A 25,000-nucleotide genomic window follows, 5' to 3' on the forward strand; every position below is an offset into this window, starting at 1 on the left:
CACTCCCCCCCCCCCCCCCAAGACATACTCTTCGCCAGTCGTGACCGAAGAGTGCACTCACATAGAATCGGTCGCAGGTGGGGGTACTGCAGCATCTGTCGGATAGGGCACCTCTCTCCTCCTCAGCGTCGTTCCCAGCAGCGTTGGGCTGTGTTCTCTGCCGCATCGCCCTGGGGGCGGAGTTGGGGCAGCTGTCTCCCCGCCTGTATCCTTCCCGTCTATGTTGGGCGGTGTCCTGAGCAACGTCCTGGGGGTCCTCAGTGCAGCAAGGTTTTAGTAGCATCCTGAAGGGGAGGGAAGAGGAGGAAAACATCCATATTTAAAAAAAAAAAATGCTGGTCTACAACAGTATGTAAAAATAGCGGCATAGTGAGTTTAGGAGAATCCTGTTCAAAAACTTGCAAAGAGATGGTGCCAGTGTGCACGCTCAGAGAGCAGATAAAGGGCGGGAAGGGGATTAAAAATAGGTCCTGGCATTTAAAGTACACAGGCCCACCTTGGTGTCAATAGTGTCAACACATTTGTGCGCGAGCGCTCAGGAAAAGAGGGTGTGGACACTCAAAATTGGCCTTGTGTAGTGTTCCACACCATATACCACTTCTACACATTCTGCAACAAAATAATAGACCCCATTATACTTGCCCCTTACACATTATGCCAAACGTATTGAGCCAAAATTCACATAATGCCACGCGGATTGAGCCAAAATGCACATAATGCCACGCGGATTATTCTTTATTCCCAGCGGTGGCAGGCGGCATTTCAAGGAAAAAAAACCTAACCCCATTGCACCTACCCCACACTGTCCCCCATCGCACCAGCCCCACACTGTAGTCTCCCATCACACCAGCCCCACACTGTAGTCTCCCATCACACCAGCCCCACACTGTAGTCTCCCATCACACCAGCCCCACACTGTAGTCTCCCCATTGCCTCCTCACCCCCTCTCCTCTGCTCCCCCTTCTCCTCTCCTTCACTTTCCCTCCTCTGCTCCTGCTCTTCCTTCTTCTCTCCTCCTCCTCCTTTCCTCAGCTCCCCCACCACCTTCTCATCTACTCTCCATCCTCCGATCCCCCTCCTCTCCTCTGCTTCCCCTCCTCCTCCGCTTCCTCTATTCTGCTCCCTCTCCTCTTCCGCTCCTTTGCCCCCTCTCCTCTTCCACTCCTCTGCTCCTTATTCCCTTATCCCCCTCCTCTCCCCTGTTCTCTCTTTCCCCTCTATCTCTCTCCTCCTCACCAATTTCCCCACAACTCACTCTCTCTCCCCCCCTCTCTCCCCCCCTCTCTCCCCCCCTCTCTCCCCCCTCTCTCCCCCCCTCTCTCCCCCCCTCTCTCTCTCTCTCTCTCTTTCTCCCCCCCTCTCTTCTCTTCCTGCACCCCAGCACGAGGTCACCGGCAGTCTGAAAGAGAGATAGAGAAGTGTGGGGAAATTGGTGAGCAGGAGAGAGATAGAGGGGAAAGAGAGAGCAGGGGAGAGGAAGATAGGGGTTGTGGAGGAGGGGGAAGTGGAGGAGAGGAGGGGGATCAGAGAAGAAGGAGCTGAGGAGGAGTGGAGGTGAGGAGGAGGGGGGCAGAGGAGGATGGGGAGCAGAGTAGAGGAAGAGTTAGAAGGGAGAGCAGAAGAGCAGTGGAGGGGGAGAGAGGGTGCGGAGGAGGGAAGCATAGGAAAGGAGGAGGGAAGCAGAGGAGGGGAATCGGAAGAGAAGGAGGTGGTAAGGGAGCGAGGATTCAGTATGAAATCCCGACGCCGGAATCCCGGCGTTCAAAATCCCGACAAGGGGGGGGACGTGGATCGTCCCCCCTTGCGGGCTCGCTGCGCTTGCCACGGTGGTAAGGGATCGAATATATACACACATATACGTATACACACACACAGATGGCGCCATCAATTTTATTTTAAACAAACAAAATAACAGAAGGGGGGACATTATGATGTTACCGTGTACCTATAACATATTTAAAAAGTACCCCTTAACCCAGTGGTGTCAAAGTCACGGCCCTACAGCTGTTGTGGAAGTACACATCCCTACATGCCCTGCCACAGATTTTATATAATGGATCGCTAAAATCTGTGGTAGGGCTTGCTGGGAAGTGTAGTTCCACAACAGCTGGAGGGCCATGAGTTTGACACCACTGCTAAACCCCTTAATGCCCATTACATGTAATCACAACCCACCACCTAGCATCATGCCACACCTCTTCCCTTAGCCCAAAGCAGATTAATCTTGCACCTCCTCTCCCCTCCCTCGCTCCCCCCCTCAAGACATACTCTTCGCCAGTCGTGACCGAAGAGTGCACTCACATAGAATCGGTCGCAGGTGGGGGTACTGCAGCATCTGTCGGATAGGGCACCTCTCTCCTCCTCAGCGTCGTTCCTAGCAGCGTTGGGCTGTGTTCTCTGCCGCAGCGCCCTGGGGGCGGAGTTGGGGCAGCTGTCTCCCCGCCTGTATCCTTCCCGTCTATGTTGGGCGGTGTCCTGAGCAACGTCCTGGGGGTCCTCAGTGGCAGCAAGGTTTTAGTAGCATCCTGAAGGGGAGGGAAGAGGAGGAAAACATCCATATTTAAAAAAAAAAAATGCTGGTCTACAACAGTATGTAAAAATAGCGGCATAGTGAGTTTAGGAGAATCCTGTTCAAAAACTTGCAAAGAGATGGTGCCAGTGTGCACGCTCAGAGAGCAGATAAAGGGCGGGAAGGGGATTAAAAATAGGTCCTGGCATTTAAAGTACACAGGCCCACCTTGGTGTCAATAGTGTCAACACATTTGTGCGCGAGCGCTCAGGAAAAGAGGGTGTGGACACTCAAAATTGGCCTTGTGTAGTGTTCCACACCATATACCACTTCTACACATTCTGCAACAAAATAATAGACCCCATTATACTTGCCCCTTACACATTATGCCAAACGTATTGAGCCAAAATTCACATAATGCCACGCGGATTGAGCCAAAATTCACATAATGCCACGCGGATTATTCTTTATTCCCAGCGGTGGCAGGCGGCATTTCAAGGAAAAAAACCCTAACCCCATTGCACCTACCCCACACTGTCCCCCATCGCAGCAGCCCCACACTGTCCCCATCGCACCAGCCCCACACTGTAGTCTCCCATCACACCAGCCCCACACTGTCCCCATCACACCAGCCCCACACTGTAGTCTCCCCATTGCACCTGCTCCACACTGTAGTCTCCCCATTGCTCCAGCCCGCACTGTAGTCTCCCCATTGCAACAGCCCCACACTGTCACCATCGCACCAGCCCCACACTGTCTTTCATCACAACAGCCCCTTAAATTGTAAGCCATCAAAATGTCACCCTTATACTGTATGTAGAAATGGAGGAGGGCGGCTGGTGCAGCAGTAAACGGGAGGCCGAGGCAGCAGCGTGGGAGGGTGGAGGAAGGAGAGGCAGTCAGGACATGGTTGCAGCGGGGGTAGCCGGCGACATCATGCAGCAGTCTGACTGTACTCACCACCAGACGGTCCACACCAGGGCAGCGCTGCAGAGCTGACCAGTCTCCTCCTGTGGTCCAGGCGGCGCAGCTCCCGGAAGTACGCGTCCACTGTCCTGTGATCTGGAAGACGGGGCAGCTGGGAGGCGGCACACGCGGATTGGCTCCTCTGTCAATCACAGGTCATGTGTACATGTGTCCAATCCTCACAGACAAGGGCGGGCATACAGCCTATCTAGCAGGCAGCCCAGCCCTAGAAACAGAATGTATTCCTAAATCACTCACCAAGGTAACCCATTGTACTAACCTAGTGCACGCACTACTCGATTTGTCATACACTGTTCCCAAATCATAGTTTGATAAGCCGCGTGGTCGCATTGTCCCATTTGGGATGCTGCACCTTAGAAGGGACTAGGGTTGCACTGGCCTCTAGGGGTACAGAGGGAACCCCGCAGTGGACCCACCTCATCCTCTAGGGACCCTTATTCATACTGTGCAGCTGAATTATACATATGTTACATTATATGGCACAACACCGTGACGTTCAGTGTGCACGCAGGTGTGATACATCGGAGCGGCCCATCGCTTTATAAGGATTGTTGCGTTGTGTACCCAGCTTTAGAGAATAACTATAGAATTGTGCTAGATAATTAGTAGTCAATAAATAATATAAAGACCCCAGCAATTGTAACGCAGGTAATGAACTATACCTGTGTGCGCTTAGTAAGGTGCGCTAGTTAATCCACTAAGCTTCCAGATGCATCGGGCAGGTAAGCGATGTCAGGAGGCTGATTCTAATCGTGTAGTTGGGGTAGAGATTGTAGTATGTATTCCCACACACACGTGCGCAAACATACGTTGCTAAGGTTGGCGATCGATGGGCTGCATTATTATTATCATCCTTTATTTATATGCTGCACCAAGGGATCCAAAGCTACCAATACAAAGTACATTACAAATAGGCAAAACATCGATGGTTTGTGATGCTAGAGAGCTGCTGTTGGTAGATGCGGCCCATTGGGGGCAGTGCTAAGCTAAGGACTCTGCAAAAGATGGCAGAGAACCATCAGCCATCGATGGTTAACAACCAAATACATATTACTTTTTACGATTAGAGGAATGGAAGGAGAAACAAGGGGAAGACACTAGTTAGTCAAAAATGGTGGGGGAAGTAGGTGTTCTTCCCTACAGAAGGGACAACCATCAATGGGTGCAAACCATCGATGGCTCACTGTTTATAATTCCATACCATCAAGGTTTTTCACTGATCACACCATTGATAATTACCCCCGTGGGTGGCCATCCATTTGTCATATAGACAAGGATTATATATATACACTAGGTGATTCATCGCGCCCTACGGGCAGGGCCATCTTAACAACAGTGTGGGCCCCTGGGCAAAGCAATGCACTGGGGCCCTTACCCATTCTCCCCTCCTAGGGGTGGGGGGGTGCTTGCAGCAGCAGCTTTGATGTCCCACGGGTGGCAGGAGGTGCTCTATCTTCCACTCAACATGTAGGACCTGGAGCAGTAACTTCTGCTAATTACTCCTTTACTGCACAGGTGGTGGGAGGGTGAACACTAACGTGTGGAAGGGGGCACTGAGCTGAATGAAGGGTCCCTTGTAAATGACTTCCAGGGAGGTAGGGGGTGTTTTATACGCAGGGGAAGGTTGGATAACGGAGTGGGCTTAATATTCGTCATTTTCCGGTGGAAGGGCAGGTTGTTGACTGCAGATATCGCCATTATCTGGAAATAGATTTCTTAGCCTTCACTAGTATAAAAACCTAGAGTCCCAACTTTCAGGAGGTTCTGGGGACTTGGGGATCAGAGATCAGGAGCCAGAGCAATCCATTGACAAAAATATAAAACTGTACACCAGACGTTTGGAGCTGGAGCAGGGACCGGCTGCTGGAAGGCTGATATCTCTGGTTCTGGGCATGCTAGTGTCTTCAGAAAGGGGAGAGTCCCAGGTTTTGGAATATACTCTCAGAAAAACTCTATGTCAGAGAAAACCTGAGAAATATAACAGGGAATTGTAATTAACAGGTCGGATGTGGACTGCTGCTTTGAAGTTGGATATCTCCAGTTCCCCAGGGCCGATTTTCAAAATTCTGGTATCCCTGGAAAAAGGGGATCCTCAGCTATCAGAATAGGGCCCTTATACACCTGGGGCCCCTGGGCAAGTGCCCATTAAGCCCATATGAAAAGACGGCCCTGCCTACGGGCGCTCATCACACCGTCGTAAGGGGCTGCGCCCCCTTAATTTGTGAACATTTGTATATGAGAAAGATGGTTAGAATTGTATGAAAGATGGCCTGCATTGCAACTTGAGTTATAGGTGAAATGTGTTAAATAGAGAGCATATGATGTGGAAGGGGGTGTGTCTTGTTTTGTTTAATTAAAAAGCGGTTACAGAGTAAGATGTACATTGATAGTGTGGATGGTACAGTGACATTTGTGGGTGTGTGTGTGGGGGGGGGGCTGTGTGTGCATGTTGTTTAGGTGTGTGTGTTCAATAGTATAGTAGGGTGTTTCTGAGTCAGCGGCTCCCACTGGCGGAGGTCACGACACAGGAAAAAAGGAGGCTGGGTAGTGATCGGGGGGTCCGTGAATTGCGGGAGGGGGGGGGGGGGGGCACGGGGCGCGATAATTCACCTAGTTGGTTATATATTCGTGTAGAAGGATGGTAGGATGTTGCTGTTATTCAGAATGCATTTACATAAACAGTAATAGTAGCAGGTAAAGGTCTGACTTAAAACACCTACAGTGAAACAGAACAGGTGTTATATATTATACAAAGAATTGGTTGATGATGTGTAGGTGGACGTGCACATAGTTCATAGTTGTCACTGGAAAAAAATTGCTACAAGAAAAAATCAACACAGAAAGTTCAACACATGTGGCACTTCATCGGTGTCCATGTCGACACATGAGAATGAATATGAAAACATTCAAAAAAAAGAAAAATAAATCTTCAAAACTCATGTCAACCTTTTTCATTGTCGACCATAGCCGTGCCAGTGTTTTGCATGTGCCATTTAATCCTGGGGTTGCCGTGAATCGCGCGCGGGGGTGGGGGGGGAGGGAGGAGGTGAGGGGTGTCCGCGAATCACGGGAGGAGGGGTCGTGGGTGGATGCCGAGAATTGCGGGAGGGGGGGATGCGGGGGGGGGTGTGGGTGCCGCGAATCGTGGCACCATGAACCGTGGGAGGGGGGGCCCGGGGGGTTGTCGCGAATCGTGGGAGGGAGGATCGTGGGAGTCACCGGGTGTGCTGCGAATCGCCACTAGAAAAAATCAGCACAGAAAGGTCAACACATGTAAATGTTGACATAAGTGTGGCACTTCATTGGTGTCCATGTCGACACATGAGAATGAATATGAAAACATTGAAAAAGTGAAAAATAAATCTTGTCAACCTTTTTCATTGTCGACCATAGCCATGTCAGTGTTTTGCATGTGCCATTTAATCGTGGGGATGCCGTGAATGGGGGGGGGGGGAGGTGCATACCCAACATGACCCTCTCCAGGAGGGACACATTGCTCTGTTTCTGGACTTTCTTCTTAATTTATGGATTACCATCACCTGTGCTTAAACACCTTTCTTGTCAAGTACCCTGTTTAAAATGACAGGTGATGACAATCATAAATTAAGATGGAAGTCCACAAACAGAGCATTCTGTCCCTCCTGGAGAGGGTCATGTTGGGAGGTATAGAGGTGTGGGGCGCTCACCTGGTGTGTCTGGTGAGTAGTTGTGTCTTTGCTGTGTAACATGGAGAGGCAGAGGGTGTCTGGCACTGTCTGTGGGCTCACTGGGCTGGTTCTCTGTCATGTGAGTCAATCATGTGAGTCAGAGGCTCCACCCAGCGTTATAGCTCCAGACACACTTTGAGTGACAGATGTAGCCAAATATATAAGAGATATATAACCACACACAGGGATCAGCAGCCTCATAACTCCTCCTACTCCTTCCCTTAGCTCCCCCACCTCCTCCTCATCTACTCTCCATCCTCCGCTCCCTCCTACTCTCCTCTCCTCCCCCCCTCTCCTCCCCCACAACCTCTCTTCAGCTTCCCTTCCTCCGCTCCTCCTCTCCTCTGCTCCTCCTTTCCTCTGCTTCCCCTCCTTTCTTCTGCTTCCAATCCTCTTCACCCCTCCCCTGCTTTCCCTTCTCCTTGTCTCCGCTCCTCTTCTCCTCAGCTACCACATCTCTTTCCCTCCTCCACTACCCCTCCTCCTCCTCTCCTTTGCTTCCCTCCTGCTCACCTCATCTCCTCCGCACCCCCTCCCCTTCTCTCACTTCTCCGCTTCCCCTCTCTTCCTCTCCCCCTCCCCTCTTCTCCTGCACTTCCCCTCCTCCTCACCCCTCTCCTCTTCTCCTGCTCTCCCTTCTCCTCTCCTCCTCTACTCTCCCTCCTCTTACTCCTCCTCTTCTCTGCTCCCCTTCTCTCTCTCCTCCCCACCACTTTTCGTCGGAGGAGGAGGAGCATTTCAATCGCTGCTGATCATGTACCATGCAGCACCAATGACAAGAGGTACACAGTGCCTTCTGTGCTACTTCTCTACATGTCCGCTTCTCTCCTCCTCCACTCCTTTGCTCCTTCTCTGATCCCCCTCCTCCACTCCTTTGCTCCTTCTTCTCTGATCCCTCTCCTCCTTCCCCTCCTCCTCTCCCCAGCTCTCCCTTTCCCCTCTTTTGCTCTCCTCACCAATTTCCCCACACTTTTCTCTCTCTGACTGCCAGTGAACCTGTGCTGGGGTACAGGAAGAGAAGACCCAGCGCCGGGGAGATGGAGCAGGAAGAGATGACTAGCACAGAAGAAGAGAAAGTGCAGCAGACCCAGTCTGCCCAGGAGCAGGGGCAGCAAAATCATCGCTACCATCGCTGCTGATTGTCACAGGAGGTACCCAGCACCAGCTTGCACTGCGCTCCCTTCTCTGCACCTCCTCCATGCCTCCTCTCCTCCTCCTCTCCCCCTCTTCTTATCTGCTCCTGCTCTCTGTTCTCCCCTCCTCCTCAGCTCCCCAACCACCTCCTCCGCTCCCCCTCCTCCTTTCCTGTTTCCCCCTCCTTTCTTTTGCTTCCAATACTCCTCACCCCCTCCCCTACTTTCCTTTCTTCTTTCCTCTCACTCCTCAGCTCCCCTTCCTCTTCTGCTTCCCCTCCTCCTCTCGCTTCCCTCCTGCTCACCTCCTATACTCCGCACCCCCTCCCCTTCTCTGCTCCTCCACTCCCCCCTCCTCTCCTTCACTTCCCCTCCTCCACACCCCCTCTCCTTTTCTCTCTCTCCACCCTCTCTCTCTCTCTCCACCCTCTCTCTCTCTCTCCACCCTCTCTCTCTCCACCCTCTCTCTCTCTCTCTCCACCCTCTCTCTCTCTCCACCCTCCACCCTCTCTCTCTCCACCCTCTCTCTTTCCACCCTCTCTCTCTCTCTCCACTCTCTCTCTCGCCTCACCCTCTCTCTCTCTCTCTCGCCTCACCCTCTCTCTCTCGCCTCACCCCCCCTCTCTCTCTCTCTCTCTCTCGCCTCACCCTCTCTCTCTCGCCTCACCCTCTCTCTCTCTCGCCTCACCCTCTCTCTCTCGCCTCACCCTCTCTCTCTCGCCTCACTCTCTCTCTCTCTCTCTCGCCTCACCCTCTCTCTCTCTCTCGCCTCACCCTCTCTCTCTCTCGCCTCACCCTCTCTCTCGCCTCACCCTCTCTCTCTCGCCTCACCCTCTCTCCACCCACTCTCTCTCTTTCTCTCTACCCTCTTTCTCTCCACCCTCTCTCTCTCTCCACCCTCTCTCGCCTCACCCTCTCTCTCTCTCTCTCGCCTCACCCTCTCTCTCGCCTCACCCTCTCTCTCTCTCGCCTCACTCTCTCTCTCTCCACCCTCTCTCTCTCCCTCTCTCTCTCCACCCTCTCTCTCTCCCTCTCTCTCTCCACCCTCTCTCTCTCTCCACCATCTCTCTCTCCACCCTCTCTCTCTCTCTCCACCCTCTCTCTCTCCACCCTCTCTCTCTCTCTCCACCCTATCTCACTTCACCCTCTCTCTCTCTCACCTCACCCTCTCTCTCTCTCGCCTCACCCTCTCTCTCTCGCCTCTCTCCCTCTCTCTCTCTCGCCTCACCCTCTCTCTCGCCTCACCCTCTCGCCTCACCCTCTCTCTCTCTCGCCTCACCCTCTCTCTCTCTCGCCTCACCCTATCTCTCGCCTCACCCTCTCTCTCTCCTCACCCTCTCTCTCTCTCTCGCCTCACCCTCTCTCTCTCTCGCCTCACCCTCTCTCTCGCCTCACCCTCTCTCTCGCCTCACCCTCACTCTCTCTCACCCTCACTCTCTCTCTCTCTCTCGCCTCACCCTCTCTCGCCTCACCCTCTCTCCACCCTCTTTCTCTCGCCTCACCCTCTCTCCACCCTCTCTCTCTCTCTACCCTCTCTCTCTCCACCCTCTCTCTCCCATTCCCAGCAGTCACCTCTCTGGTCACATCCCCCTGTGTTGCTGTATAATGCCCCAATCCCAGCAGTCACCTCTCCGGTCTCATCCTCTGGTGATACTGTATAATGTCTCATTCCCAGCAGACACCTCTCTGGTTACATTCTTCTGATGTTACTGTATACTGTCCCATACCCAGCAGTCACCTCTCCGGTCACATCCCCCGGTGTTACTGTATAATGTCCCATTTCCATCCCCCCGTGTTACTGTATAATGTCCCAATCCCAGCAGTCTTCTCTCCGGTCACATCCCCAGGTGTTACTGTATAATGTCCCATTCCCAGCTGTATCCTCTCAGGTCACATCCCCCGATGTTACTGTATCATGTCCCATTTACAGCAGTCACCTCCCCCGGTGTTACTGTATAATTCCACATTCCCAGCAGTCACATCTCTGGTCACATCCCCCGATGTTACTGTATAATGCCTCATTCCCAGCGGGCACCTCTCCGGTGTTACTGTATAATTCCCCATTCCAGCAGTCACCTCTCTGGTCACATCCCTCGGTGCTAATGTATAATGTCCCATTCCCAGCAGTCACCTCTCTGGTCACACCCCCCCCCATTGTTACTGTATAATGCCCCATTTACAGCAGTCACCTCTCCGGTCTCATCCTCTGGTGTTACTGTATAATGACCCATTCCCAGCAGTCACCTCTCCGGTCACATCCCCTATTGTTACTGTATAATGCCCCATTCCCAGCAGTCACCTCTCCGGTCACATCCCCCGGTGTTACTGTATAATGTTCCATTCCCAGCAGTCATCTCTCTGGTCACAACCCCCGATGTTACTGTATAATGTCCCATTCCCAGCAGTCACCTCCCCCGGTGTTACTGTATAATGACCTATTCCCAGCAGTCACCTCTCCGGTCAGCAGCTGGATGATTTTGTTGGTGAGTTTCAGGATCTTATGGTCATTGTCTCTCTCATTTATCAATGAGTGAGGTTAAGGCACAGTCTTGGAATCCTGGGTCTTGATCCCTCTTCTGAACACATAGGGACGGCTGCTGCTGGGTGTCTCACATTCACCGTCCTTCTTCGGTGGCACATAATCCTAAGTGAGGAGAAAAATGTTAAATCAACTGCACTGATGGTATAGCAGCTCTCATAAATGCAAAGGTTCTGAGGGGTAAAAAAGAGCGATGGGATAAGTTTATACGAGTGACACCTGTAAAGTAAAAATGTATTAGTAAAATAATGTTTACACTCCTTTTGGAGGATGTGAGGTGAGAGAGGGAGATTGTCGTGCTGTCCCTACTAACCCTAACCTTACAGAGGCAGCGGTATTCCTCAGCTCAGTTGCTGTCCGCTTCTGGGTGGAATCTTCTGTTGCGGCTTTGGTCCCGGGGCGCGGCTTGCTGACGTCAGCGACTGGCGTGTCGGTACTTCGGGCAGCAGCAAAGTCTCCAACCTGTTTCATGCCTCGCTGGGCACTTTGTCAAGGTGGGGTGACTGATAGAAGTTGCTCCCTGTATGTAAGGAAATGAAGTAGAAATTCACATCCAATTTTAACATTTTGTGTATTTCAAAAATGTAAAGAAATAAAAAAAGTTTGGACATTTTCCGAGCAACAATCTGGTTGGAACAAATATTTTAACGACATTTTGGGTGTCACGAACGGTGAAACGGTGTCAAGGCATGCATTATATGTAATAGTAGAGTGCAAGACTAATAAAAACACTAATAAAGAGATTACATCTCCATATGTGCCAAAGTGGTTTGTGCAAAATGCTAGTGAACAGCTAATGAACCCAATACACCAATCATGTCCAAACTATGGCCCGCCAGCTTTTGTGAAACTGCAAGTCCCATCATGCCTTGCCACAGTTTTGCTATTAGGGAATACTAAAACTATGTCAAGGCATGCTGGGATGTGTAGTTTCAAAACAGCTGAAGGGCCACATTTTGGACATGCCTGCAACATACGCTCAGTGACAAACAAGCTTTAAAATCAAAGTCAATTGTTTGGTGACCCGACTCCCAGGCTGCACCTCACCTGGATTTCTCCTCGCACCCTTCACGCACAGTAGGGCAATAAGCTGCATCTAGTTTATTTAGGGCGCAAAAATGCAGCCGACAAGACCAGGGCAAGTGCTGCGAACAATTCATTAGCTCCCACTACATTAGGCAAGAGCTACGGGTGCACAAAACAATTGAATCACCATTATATGTTGTTTAGCACCTTACATAAATTATATATATATTTTTTATTATTATTATTTTAATATGCAGTACAGTAAGACCAGCAACCCTTACCACCAGCATAGCTCTGCCCCAACACTCATGAAGCACCGCCTACATGTTTTGATTGGCCCACAATCCAATCAGTCAAAGAAAATGGATCACCATCAATAGGTAAAAACATTGATGGTCATCCATTGCATAGTATGCCACAATCAATGGGCAGTTACACTATTGTCATCAATTGCAAAGACGTCCATCCCTAAAGCTGTGCACACACAGTGCAAGTGAGCCTCTGCGCTAAGTTTGCAGTTAAGCACAGATGGCTCAGCATTGTGTGCTGAACAATCTGTCACGGCCAGTGTTCTCTGGTGTGAGAACACTGGCGATGACTAGATTTATAACTGGATGCAGTGTAAATCTAGTCAGGCAACAGCGACGCGCGGGACCGCGCAATCGTCATCACCAGAGGGTATACACGTGGAGTGATCCTTTTTTCATTTCTAAGCGATCTAGTCAGATCACTTAGAAATAAATGAGTTTTGGGGAAAGGGGAACGTGGGGCAATCAGTCGCACAGGTTTTATCAAAGCAGTATTGTTCTCATTTACCCTCAGTGTATTTGTACATCGGTTGGTTAACCGTGAGTAGGGAGGGTGTGCTACCACTGGACACAGGTTTGACAATTTTTGGAAAGAAGAGAAAGTATGTCTCTGTGTGGTGCACAGGTTATTAAGAAAGTACAATTTAACTTTTATTTGGATATGTTTAAAAGAATGTAGCGAAATATAGACAGACAGTGACACATAAAGACACACACAGTGTAGGTTTAAAAAGGATAGAAATCCTTACTCAGTGTGATCCAACTCAATATCCTCCTAGATGTTGGTTAGATTCTATGTATTAGTAATAATGGTTTATTGTACAGTTTTCCACAGTGGAATTTTGTGCGTTTAAGTCGCCTATTACTGATCTGCTGGTAACAAAATTATCTGGGTTTATGTTCCCCTGTGATGTTACTGATCAGATTACTTCACATCACAAATAGGGTAGGCAATATGGTGCCCCGCGGGTCACCCCTCAAGCGGTGCGTGTCTGGTGAGATCTGCCACCTCTGCACCAGCACTGCGCGCCGCAAATGAGAGGGAGAGCCGCGTCAATGAGGACGTGTACCCTGCAGAGGAGCTCCGGCGTGTTAGAGTCAGCGCCGGAGATCTCCGTCTGTTAGGAGTCAGATCTGAGCGCTGCGGACGTCACGCAAGTAGCGCCTCTGACTGAGCGGTCCAGTGAGAACTGGCATACCGCTCCGACTAAACGATTTTAAGCTAATACAGATCAAAATACATGTAATAGGGATAGGGGAGAGGAGGAGAGCACACTGAGTGGACCTAGACACTCAGTGTGCTCTCCTCCTCTCCCCTACTTTCTCACTTAGAAATAAGCCTCATATCCCCCTGGGCGGGATGTATTAATGTACATCACTGACCCTCGTCTGCCAGCCGCCGCGATGCTACCGCATATGTACTAACATATGCGGCTAGCATCGGGTTGCGGTGACGGAGACCCCCGCGATACCTGTAATGTGGTGTGCGGGGGTCTCTGTCACATCCTGGCGGCTGTCAGTGTCCCCCTGCCTCTCCTCCTCCTCCCTACAGCCGGATGTCCTCCCGGCTGTGACACCTGCTGGGGGAGGAGGAGATCGATGGAGGACGGGAGGGGGGGGGAGGTCGCAAGGACGGTGGGCGGCGATAGAAGCCCATAGGCATCTATAGGGTATCGCCACCCAGAGGTGGCGATACCCTGCCAGGCGGAGACGGGGCGGACGGGTAATGGTACATAGGGAAATGCGGTAAAACCCCCGTTTTACCACATTTTCCCTTTAGTACATCCCGCCCCCTGTGTGTATGCCCCATTAGGATAGTAGATAATACAGTATACACTTTAGACTACAGTATAACTAATGTGACAATAATCCCTGTATAACATACCTCCCAACTTCTGTGTTGGGGAAATAGGGGGTGGGGCGTATGCAAATGAGGGCACAGCTTATGCTAATTAGCCGCGACCTCATTTTCATACGAGAATAGACGCGGTACTTGTGTAGTTTCACGGCCCCGGAATTGCAGAGGCTCGCATGCCGCTCTAGCTATGAAACTTGGCAGCCTGCCAGGTAGCGTAGCGCTGCGCGTGCCAAATGTAATGAAGTGTATCGTGTAAAAAACAGACAAACGGGGCTTAAAAACAAACAAACGGGGCTTATAAATCGCACACCCCGGCACATCGCAAACCCCGGCACACCGCTGGTGTTCCCAATGTAGACGCTAACTTATTTAGCGTCTCAATTCACACTCCCGGCACTTCGGCTTAGACGTGCGCGGACAGCGTTACGTAGTCAGTCAGGGAGCTACGCAGTTTGCGTAGTCAGTCAGCAGTAGCCCTGTATGAGACACTGAGGTGAATGTGTTCCTGAATCAGCCTCACTATCCACGCTCACCCGAAGCGTGGAGAGCCCCGCGAGGGGCGGCGGTACGCGTCCTACGACCTTTTCATACCCCCACTATCCACTTCGGCATGGAGTTGAGAATAGAATAGTGTGGCGAGCGCAGCGAGCCACAGAGCCCGAAGCGTGGCGAGCGCAGTGAGCCGCGCGAGGGGACACGCATACCTTCACAGCTATCTGCGTCCCCTCGCGGGCTTCACAGGTGTCAGCGTCCGCTCGCCACGCTTCGGGCTTACGCTGACACCTGTGAAGCCCGCGAGGGGACGCGGATAGCTGTGAAGGTATCAGCGTGCGCTCGCCACGCTTCGGGCTCGCTGCGCTCGCCACACTATTCTATTCTCAACTCCACGCTGACGTGGATAGTGGGGGTATGAAAAGGTCGTAGGACGCGTACCGCCACGCTTCGGGTGGCCGTGGATAGTGGGATTTACACGGTCCACAGCTGTGGCGTCCACTAGTGGCACTGAGGGTGGGTTTCAATAGTGTTCCCCTAGGGCCACCTAAATTTAAATGCTTTTGCGTCTAAATTTAAATGTACCCCTTCACCTAAGTAAATCCAGACGCATTTGCGTCTGGGTTTACAAGCCCCAACACCTTTGCGGCTTGCAAGGCGCCTGTATTCTAACGCTTTAGCGTCTGAATCCAGGCTTTCCGGCTTCTTAGCGGCTATGTGACTCGAGATTCAAACGCAGTTGCGTCTGAATCTCGCGTACAGTTTAGAAGCGCCGGCATCGCTGTGCCGGGGTGTGCACTTTAACATACCCCCGTTGTCAGCGGTGCCCAGGCGCTGCCTATTTCACTGTGGAACTACAAGTGCCACAGTGACATTGACCTGTCAGCGCTGCTGCTGGCCGGCAGCTACGCTGTTTACATACAGCTAGTGCGGCACAAGCTCAGTCAGACAGAGCTAGAGCGGCACGCGCACGGTTAATCAGAGCCTCTGGCAGGCTGCCAAGTTTCATAGCTAGAGCGGCACGCGAGCCTCTGCACTTCCGGCGCCGTGAAACTACACAAGTACCATAGACGCTGTGCGCATGCGCACAGCATCTATTCTACTAGATTGGGGGTCTCCCAACTGCCACCCCCCGCAGCGGGACAATGCCTGCCGTGGGTGGGACAGCGGGACAGGACCCGAAAATCGGGACTGTCCCGCTGTAATCGTGACAGTTGGGAGGTATGGTATAACCATCCAGCAAGCAATCCCGTACATGTACTTGGTGTCACCTGAACGCAGCAGTGATCCCAGCCTATATACAGTATGCCCAGTTTTCCTACATCTGCACTAATGGCTACGTGCAGTTTGCTAGCCTGTACGGTTTGGCGCACCTGTATCTCACCACATTGGCATGCCGGGCACATATTTACCATTACACTCACATGTGTTTATTATCATAGAACATAGCAAAGCGCGCATAGCTACTGCAGCAGAGAGAGAGAACATATGGTATACACACAGAGGCTTTCCATAGATTAAAATCTGGTCTATATACACCTGTGTCACACTTTGGGAAAGCAGATAGATAATATACAGTGTATAATAATGCAGACAGCACTGGGGCTGAGATATTACAACCTGAGCCATAGAGTAGCGCTGCTGAGGATACACTGGTATGCCCATACACATAGATATCCCCAGTAGCACCATACAGCAGCCCTGTGGGAGTCACATACATGACCAACATACAGACTGAGCTCCAGTCCTCACCCACAGGTTGCTCAATGCTCAGGGGGTGTTCTGCACATGTGCACTTACCAGCCGCTTCTTCTACGCAGGGGCAGAGCGTCCATGGCGTCCCAGTCAGTGACTGCCTCCATCAGAGCAGCCGGGGCAGAGTGCTCATGTAGGGGGAGCAGCAGTGATGACGATGCAATATGTGCCAGGTGTAGTTCCAGCAGCTGCCAATAGGTGGCGATGGTGCGGCACAGCGTGAATGACGTCACTGCATTGTAGCTACGAGATACACGGACAGTCCGTGTATGAGTGGCTGGTACAGTGGCGTGTACCGTTAGTTCAGCGTCTGGGACAGCCACTCAGGCTGAGCCACCACGGGTTCGAATCCTCCTCCAGTGTCTGCTGTTTCAGGGGCGTGGGGTGTAGCGCCTTCGGATCCGGGAGCAGCCTGAGTTTTTGACTCATCCACTGATACCACAATATTTTCTGCTCAAACTACATAATATTAATAATTAGCCACCATATATAACCAGGAGGAATAACTTTAAGTGGGGGCAGGACAGAGACTGTGTACAGACCAATTACCATTACGGCTGCTCTGATGGAGGTAGTCACTGACTGGGACGCCATGGACGCTCTGCCCCTGCGTAGAATATACAGTTTATTCATTGGCACAAAACAGCAAAATAGGTTAAAATTAAAAAAGTGCATTAAGAAAAAGTGAATAGAAATTGGAGCTGTGTGTCCGTGTCGCTGTACACTTATACAGTGCCCGTGTCAGCAGATTTCCACATACACAATTTTCTTTAATAACTCATGTCGACCTATTCCTGTGTTGACCTTTTTCATGCAGCCTTTTGGATTGTGTCGACCATTTTCAGCGTCAATTTAAACCAGGTCGATCTTTTTCATATGTAGACCTTTTCACTGCAGACCAATAGATCTAATTACTGTTGACTTAATGACCCTCACCCCTGGTCACAGCATCTATAAACTGTTATGTAGGACAGGAGACAAGTCCCGAAAACGAATAGCATTCCTCCCAACTGTCCTGATTACAGTGGTACGGTCCCGCTATTTGGAGCCTGCCCTGATGTCCCTTGAGGGGAGGTGATCATGGCTGCTCTGCTTTGTGGGGCAGCCGGTGATTGCTGGATAGGTGCAGCAAGGAGAGACGGGGCTGGGTACGCTGGCAAAGAAGATGGAAAACCCGGGGCCTCGATGCCCGGTCCCGCCCCCGTTGCACATAGCCCCACCCCTTTCCAGGGCCAGCTGCATGCAGGTCCCACTGATCTATTGGTAAAAGTTGGAAGGCATGTTTGATGTTCTGTGTATACAATACATTCCTTTTTCTTTTTTAATAGTAGGATCGGCAGCAATTAGCTGTATGCTCTGGCCTTCGTCTGCGGATCTTCACCTCCAATGAAGTGTATGGCCTTTGTCAAACATACATAAAAAAAAAAAAAAAATGATACCCGATCTATTGTCTGCGGGCGCGGCCTGACGGGCAACCCGTACAGACAGACGTGATTCTAGTCTGGCTCTAAACACAGATATTTCTCCATTCCCTGGAGAGAAATTGGCCTCACACTCCTTGCTGAAACAGGTAAGGATCATATGGTCGACCTAAAGATTGTCGACAGTCATTAGGTCAACATACTGCAAGGTTAACAGGTCAACAGGTCATTTGGTCCAAAAAAGCATTAGGTCGAAATGGTCTAGCTCAACATGGGGTTTTGTACTTTTTTTTTTTACCCGAATGCCGACACAGTCAACATGGACACAGGATTAAGTGCACCGCATCCCCTCGCATGTCTGGCTGTGCTTGGCACTCTATGTTATTCTCCTACCACACCCTAGTGCAGGCATTCCCAACCACGGTCCTTAAGGCACACCAACATTACAGGTTTTAATGATATCCAGGCTTGAGCACAGGTGACTTAATTAGTACCTGTGATTTGGATTAATCCATCTGTGCTGAAGCCTGGATATCACTAAAACCTGCACTGTTGGTGTGTCCTGAGGACCGTGGTTGGGAACGCCTGCCCTAGTGGATGGTAGGGCATGAAATTCCGCCTGTCAGCACATGTCGGCTCAAAAAAAAAACCAAAATTCCAGTGAAAAACCCAGTCGACCTAGACCATGTTGACCTAATGACCTGTCGACCTAGACCCATGTCGACTTTGCAGTATGTCGACCTGATGACTTTCGACCATCTGATACCGCTGATACCGGTTAATAGATAGAGGTTATCAATCCGCACGGCCTGTAATTGGTATAGCTATCTCACCCCTGCATTACTATATTAAGTATCAATTGGTAATGGGGGAGGCGCACCCAGGAATATGTATTAGACTTGGAAGCAAAGAAAGATAAAGTATTCCTACAAGGGGCAATCTAGGTTAGCATATATTAATGTTCTGATTAATGTTATAGGTACATTAATAAAGTGACCCAAGAAACAGAGAATTGGCTAAAACATGATGTTTATTGATTCATTTATTAAGGACAGCGAAATATTAACCCCTTCCCGACATTTGACGTACATTTACGTCATGGCCGGGATGTTCTTCCCGACACATGGCATAAATGTACGTCACGACTTTAAACTGTCACTGCGTCTAGAGACGCAGTGACAGAGGGACGATGTCTGCTGTCCCTGACAGCAGACATGTCCCTGCATGCCCAGGGGGGGCTGCGATGCCGCCCCCCCGTCGGCGATCGCTGTGATTGGCTGTTCAGTGTGAACAGCCATTCACAGCGGTTTCCTGTGTTACCAGCGAATCAGACGCTCGGTAACACAGGTGTCAATCACCGCCGGGCGTCAGGGGGCATGAGGGGGTCATCGGTGACGATGACACCTCACCCCACCCTCACCCCACCTGCCCCCAAGGCTGTGATTGGTCCGTCGGACCGACAGCCAATCACAGCCAAGGCGCGACATTTAAACTAACGGTGACTGCGCTGCAGACGCCATTCCGGTCTGGAATAGCGTGCAGAGCGGTCACCGTGCCTATCTGCCGTGATACTGACCTGATCCTTGCTAATACTTACCTGATCCTTGCAAATACCTTACCTGATCACCTGATCACTGCTTGTAGCGTGCTGGACGCTTCCTGGATCTGACTTCTTGGGACTTCCTGCTGCTGCTGCAGTGTGATAGAGAGATAGAGAGATAGAGAGAGAGATAGAGAGATAGTGACAGAGAGAGCTATATTTTGTGTCTGCTACCCCCCCTTTTTGGGGGTGCAGGTTTTTTTTATATATAAATAACTGTCAGTGCTGCTGCTGCAGTGTCATAGAGTGATAGATAGTGATAGATAGTGATAGATAGTGACAGATAGAGAGATTTGTGTCTGCTACCCCCCCTTTTTGGGGGTGCAGGTTTTTTTTTATATATATAACTGTCAGTGCTGCTGCTGCAGTGTCATAGAGTGATAGATAGTGATAGATAGTGAGAGATAGAGAGATAGAGAGAGATAGTGACAGAGAGTGATAGAGAGTGTATATTTTGTGTCTGCTACCCCCCCTTTTTGTGGGTGCAGGTTTTTTTTTATACATATAACTGTCAGTGCTGCTGCTGCAGTGTCCTAGAGTGATAGATAGTGATAGATAGTGATAGATAGTGATAGATAGTGAGAGATAGAGAGAGATAGTGACAGAGAGTGATAGAGAGTGTATATTTTGTGTCTGCTACCCCCCCCTTTTGTGCTGATCAGTATATCTGTGCTGATCAGCAACTTTTTGGGGGCGCAGGGTTTTTTTTTTTTATATATACCTGTCAGTTGCTGCCAGTTGCACTGTCAGTTGCACCAAAGGTTGTGCACCTGCTGCCCCTCACTGGTAATCAGTGTCGCATCACTGATCACCTTTTTTTTTTTTGAGAGTGCTGTGGGGTCTTTTTTTAATTTTTTTTTTTACACACACTGTGATTTTGTGGGTGTCCTGTGGCCACTGTGCGCTGATCAGTGACGTACATCACTGATCAGCTTTTTCGGCACAGGGTTGATCTATTTTTTTTTTTTTTGATCAAATTCCTGTTGCCTTTGAGCGCTGTTCAGTGACGGACGTTACTGACCAACATCTGTGCTCAATTTTTGGCGCAGGACCTTTTTTTTTTTTTTTTTACCCCTTCAATTTTTTTTTTTTTATTGGGATCAAATTCCTGTATAAAGTATTTTTTTTTTCTGCACTACATACACACTACACACTACATACCCCCCGGGTTGAAATAAAGTTTGTACCCCCCCCCTACACTATACACGTGTTGAAAAATTTCACTACCAGTAACACAAAAATAAAAATGGCATCCCAAATGTCATCCCAAATGTCATCCCAGTCATCCAGAAGAATGTATTCAGCGGAGGAGGCATATGCCATGCTTGCCTCTGACTCTGACACAGCCAGTGATGCAAGCGGGGAATTTGAAGGATTTGTCTTAAGCTCCTCTTCCTCCTCTGGTGATGAGGGACCCCCTCAAAGACGCCCCCGTAGAGCAGCTGAGACCCCCCAATAATTGATCTCGTATGGACCCCACCACCAGACAATTTTGTGCCCCAGGTTCCTGAGTTTTTGGCCATGCCAGGAATCCAATTTGATTCCACAGGTCTCAGAGAAATTGACTTTTTCAAATTATTTTTCTCTGATGATTTTATAAATTTAATGGTGGACCAAACTAATTTATATGCCCAGCAGTTTATTGCTCAAAACCCCACGTCATCATTTGCTAGGTGGACCCCTGTAGATGCAGTAGAGATGATGACGTTTTGGGGTCTGGTGTTTCATATGGGCATAGTAAAAAAGCCAGAAATTAGGCAATATTGGAGTACAGATGTTCTGTACAGCACCCAATTTTACCGTATGGCCATGCCCCGGGCTCGATTTGAGACGATCCTTACATTTTTGCATTACAACGATAATGCACAGTGCCCTCCCAGAGATGATCCCACCTTTGACCGGCTATTCAAAGTCAGGCCGGTCATTGATCATTTCAGTGCCAAATTTGCAGAGATGTACATCCCTGAAAAATTTATTTGTATTGACGAGTCCCTTATACATTTTAAAGGAAGGGTTAAATTCCGCCAGTACCTTCCCAGTAAGAGGGCAAGGTATGGCATAAAAATGTATAAGCTGTGTGAAAGCACCTCAGGGTACACCCACAGGTTTAGGGTATATGAAGGGAAGGATTCAAGAATTGAACCGCCAGAATGCCCCCCCTCCCTCGTAGGTGTTAGTGGAAAAATTGTCTGGGATTTAGTGCACCCCTTCCTGGATAAAGGTTATCACCTCTATGTGGATAACTTTTACACCAGCATCCCCCTGTTTAAGGCCCTTGGTTCAAGAGGTACAGCAGCTTGCGGTACTGTGCGCAAGAACCAAAGAGGCCTCCCAAAAACGCACATTGCCCAAGTAATGAGAAGGGGTGAAAGCAGGGGAATATGCACCGAAAATATGTTGTTGGTCAAATATAAGGACAAGAGGGATGTCCTTATACTGACAACAATTCACGGAGACAGTACCACCTCCGTCCCTGTACGAGGTACCAGTACCCACACCTCCAAACCTAATTGTATCCTGGATTACAATAAGTACATGGGCGGAGTGGATCTTTCAGATCAGGTACTGAAGCCGTACAGTGCCCTGCGGAAAACAAAAATCTGGTACAAGAAGCTGGCCGTGTATATCATCCAGATGGCACTGTATAACGCTTACGTGCTATTCCGTTCTACCGGCCAGAGGGGGACATTTATGCACTTTCAAGAGGAAGTCATAAAGGGCCTAATATTTGGGAACCAGCAGGCAGAGGGCCCCAGTACTTCTAGTACTGGCCCCCGTATTGTACCAGGGCAGCATTTTCCTGATGAAATCCCCTCCACTGGAAAAAAGGGCAGGACACAAAAAAGGTGCAAAGTTTGCTATAAAAAGGGAATAAGAAAGCAAACTATTTTCCAGTGTGACACTTGCCCCGACAAACCCGGCCTATGTATAAAGGAGTGTTTTAAAATATACCACACATCTATGGATTATTAGGTTCATAATTTCACCGTGCTTCGGGGGTCTTGCTAATGCGACATAGCACCCACCAAAATTCCACCAGAATCTGAGCTGCAAAATCCAAAAATCACTCCTTCCCTTCTGAGTCCTGCCATGCACCCAACTGGTATTTTTCGGTCACATGTGAGACATTGCCGTACTCGGGAGAAATTGGGGCACAGATTTTGGGGTGCTTTTTCTCCTTCATACCTTCTGAAAATGAAAAATTTTGAGCCAGAACTGCATTTTTGTGTAAAAAAATGTAATTTTTCATTTTCACTGCCCAGTTGTATCAAAATTGGTGAAACCCCTGGGGGTTTGAAATGTACACTATACCCCTAGATGAATTCCCTGAGGGGTGTAGTTTGCAAAATGGGGTCACTTGTGGGGGGGTTCCACTGTATTGGTGCTTTGGGGGTCTTGCTAATGCGACATAGCACCCACCAACATTCCACCAGAATTTGTGCTGCAAAATCCAAATATCACTCCTTACCTTCTGAGTCCTGCCACTTTTTGGTCACACATGAGGCATTGCCGTACTCGGGAGAAATTGGGGCACAGATTTTGGGGTGCTTTTTCTCCTTCATACCTTCTGAAAATGAAAAATTTTGAGCCAGAACTGCATTTTTGTGTAAAAAAATGTAATTTTTCATTTTCACTGCCCAGTTGTATCAAAATTGGTGAAACCCCTGGGGGTTTGAAATGTACACTATACCCCTAGATGAATTCCCTGAGGGGTGTAGTTTGCAAAATGGGGTCACTTGTGGGGGGGTTCCACTGTATTGGTGCTTTGGGGGTCTTGCTAATGCGACATAGCACCCACCAACATTCCACCACCAAAAATCACTCCTTCCCTTCTGAGTCCTGCCATGCACCCAACTGGTATTTTTTGGTCACATATGAGGCATTGCCATACTCAGGAGAAATTGGGGCACAGATTTTGGGGTGCTTTTTCTCCTTCATACCTTCTGAAAATAAAAAATTTTGAGCCAGAACTGCATTTTTGTGTAAAAAAATGTAATTTTTCATTTTTACTGCCCAGTTGTATCAAAATTGGTGAAACCCCTGGGGGTTTGAAATGTACACTATACCCCTAGATGAATTCCCTGAGGGGTGTAGTTTGCAAAATGGGGTCACTTGTGGGGGGGTTCCACTGTATTGGTGCTTGGGGGGTCTTGCTAATGCAACATAGCACCCACCAACATTCCACCAGAATCTGAGCTGCAAAATCCAAAAATCACTCCTTCCTTTCTGAGTCCTGCCATGCACCCAAATGGTATTTTTTGGTCACATGTGAGGCATTGCCGTACTCGGGAGAAATTGGGGCACAGATTTTGGGGTGCTTTGTCTCCTTCATTCCTTGTGAAAATGAAAAATTTTGAGCCAGAACTGCATTTTTGTGTAAAAAATGTAATTTTGCATTTGCACAGCCCAGTTGTATCAAAATTGGTGAAACCCCTGGGGGTTTGAAATGTACACTATACCCCTAGATGAATTCCCTGAGGGGTGTAGTTTGCAAAATGGGGTCACTTGTGGGGGGGTTCCACTGTATTGGTGCTTGGGGGGTCTTGCTAATGCGACATAGCACCCACTAAAATTCCACCAGAATCTGAGCTGCAAAATCCAAAAATCACTCCTTCCCTTCTGAGTCCTGCCATGCACCCAAATGGTATTTTTTGGTCACATGTGAGGCATTGCCGTACTCGGGAGAAATTGGGGCACAGATTTTGGGGTGCTTTTTCTCCTTCATACCTTATGAAAATGAAAAATTTTGAGCCAGAACTGCATTGTTGTGTAAAAAAATGTAATTTTTCATTTTCACTGCCCAGTTGTATCAAAATTGGTGAAACCCCTGGGGGTTTGAAATGTACACTATACCCCTAGATGAATTCCCTGAGGGGTGTAGTTTGCAAAATGGGGTCACTTGTGGGGGGGTTCCACTGTATTGGTGCTTGGGGGGTCTTGCTAATGCAACATAGCACCCACCAACATTCCACCAGAATCTGAGCTGCAAAATCCAAAAATCACTCCTTCCTTTCTGAGTCCTGCCATGCACCCAAATGGTATTTTTTGGTCACATGTGAGGCATTGCCGTACTCGGGAGAAATTGGGGCACAGACTTTGGGGTGCTTTGTCTCCTTCATTCCTTGTGAAAATGAAACATTTTGAGCCAGAACTGCATTTTTGTGTAAAAAATGTAATTTTGCATTTGCACAGCCCAGTTGTATCAAAATTGGTGAAACCCCTGGGGGTCTGAAATGTACACTATACCCCTAGATGAATTCCCTGAGGGGTGTAGTTTGCAAAATGGGGTCACTTGTGGGGGGGTTCCACTGTATTGGTGCTTGGGGGGTCTTGCTAATGCGACATAGCACCCACCAAAATTCCACCAGAATCTGAGCTGCAAAATCCAAAAATCACTCCTTCCCTTCTGAGTCCTGCCATGCACCCAAATGGTATTTTTTGGTCACATGTGAGGCATTGCTGTACTCGGGAGAAATTGGGGCACAGATTTTGGGGTGCTTTTTCTCCTTCATACCTTCTGAAAATGAAAAATTTTGAGCCAGAACTGCATTTTTGTGTAAAAAAATTTAATTTTTCATTTTCACTGCCCAGTTGTATCAAAATTGGTGAAACCCCTGGGGGTTTGAAATGTACACTATACCCCTAGATGAATTCCCTAAGGGGT

The 25,000-nt window shown here is 49.4% G+C and overlaps 2 long non-coding RNA genes across 2 annotated transcripts in view; both read right to left on the bottom strand.

Annotated features, from left to right (window-relative positions):
- LOC146054527 (uncharacterized) overlaps positions 1-164 on the bottom strand; it is a 3,766-nt gene extending 3,602 nt beyond the window's left edge. Inside the window, exon 1 of the long non-coding RNA XR_014468220.1 lies at positions 62-164. This is a non-coding gene — a long non-coding RNA (uncharacterized LOC146054527). The remainder of the gene's footprint in view (positions 1-61) is intronic.
- A 9,673-nt stretch (positions 165-9,837) lies between these two features.
- LOC146054525 (uncharacterized) overlaps positions 9,838-25,000 on the bottom strand; it is a 20,338-nt gene continuing 5,175 nt past the window's right edge. Inside the window, exons 3-5 of the long non-coding RNA XR_014468217.1 lie at positions 11,195-11,395; positions 10,526-10,980; positions 9,838-10,467 (exon numbers count right to left, since the gene is read on the bottom strand). This is a non-coding gene — a long non-coding RNA (uncharacterized LOC146054525). The remainder of the gene's footprint in view (positions 10,468-10,525; positions 10,981-11,194; positions 11,396-25,000) is intronic.

Source organism: Crinia signifera, unplaced genomic scaffold (genome assembly GCF_055691185.1).
Source record: "Crinia signifera unplaced genomic scaffold, ASM5569118v1 HAP2_SCAFFOLD_246, whole genome shotgun sequence".
Taxonomy (NCBI): domain Eukaryota; kingdom Metazoa; phylum Chordata; class Amphibia; order Anura; family Myobatrachidae; genus Crinia; species Crinia signifera.